Here is an 807-nt window from a genome sequence, read left to right on the forward strand (position 1 = left end):
GCCTAATTGGCTCACCTCATGGAAGGGGTTCAGGTATCTAGTGGCCCCTAACAAGAGGAGCTATCAGCTGCCGTTTTTCCAAGTTCTAAAAATGAAGCTGCCTGTACAGTCTATACTTATGTAATAAGTATAGTGACAGGTGGTTGGGTTTCCACTCCCAACTTTAATTCTGATTTTCAAATAAAAATAACTAAAGTATATTGATTTGGGGGGGATTTAATATAAAAAGAACAAAACAGATATTAAGAATTTTTTAAAAACCACTTTCCTGGGCTCTTTTCCTCACTCACTTCGTCTATGCATTTTAGCGGAGGGAAAATGGAGAGCACTGGTAGCAGTGGAAGAAAAGCATATCCTTGGAGCAAAGCAGGGGAAGAAGCAAGTCCCCAGAGAAGAACTGAGAATGGCCAATACACCCCTGAGAAGATACTGCCTTTCCCTGGCAGTCAGAGAAAAGCCCAGGAATATACAAAGAGGGGAGAGACACAGAGCCCAGCCTGGTGCTGTTCAGGACGAGGTGTCAGAGGGAAGGTGCGCAGGATGACCAGCTCTGCGCCACCCCGCGGGCAGCAGCCGGCACGGGTCGGGGGCGGTGCTGTTCGCAGTGACGAAGGCCTCACGTGACCCGCCAACGCTGACTTGAGCGCCTACCTCTAGCGTCAGATCTGGCCGGCGCTCGCTCCCTTCTCGGTACCTGCTCCCGGTGGCCCCAGGGGCAGCCGCAAAGGGTAGGAGGCGCAAGGGGAGCAAGTAAGGGACCAGAGGAGGGGGAGCGTCCCCTGGGCTCGGTGTGGGAGAGTCCACGCG

The sequence above is a fragment of the Crocuta crocuta genome, unplaced genomic scaffold, assembly GCF_008692635.1.
Source record: "Crocuta crocuta isolate KB4526 unplaced genomic scaffold, BGI_CrCroc_1.0 scaffold2175, whole genome shotgun sequence".
NCBI lineage: Eukaryota > Metazoa > Chordata > Mammalia > Carnivora > Hyaenidae > Crocuta > Crocuta crocuta.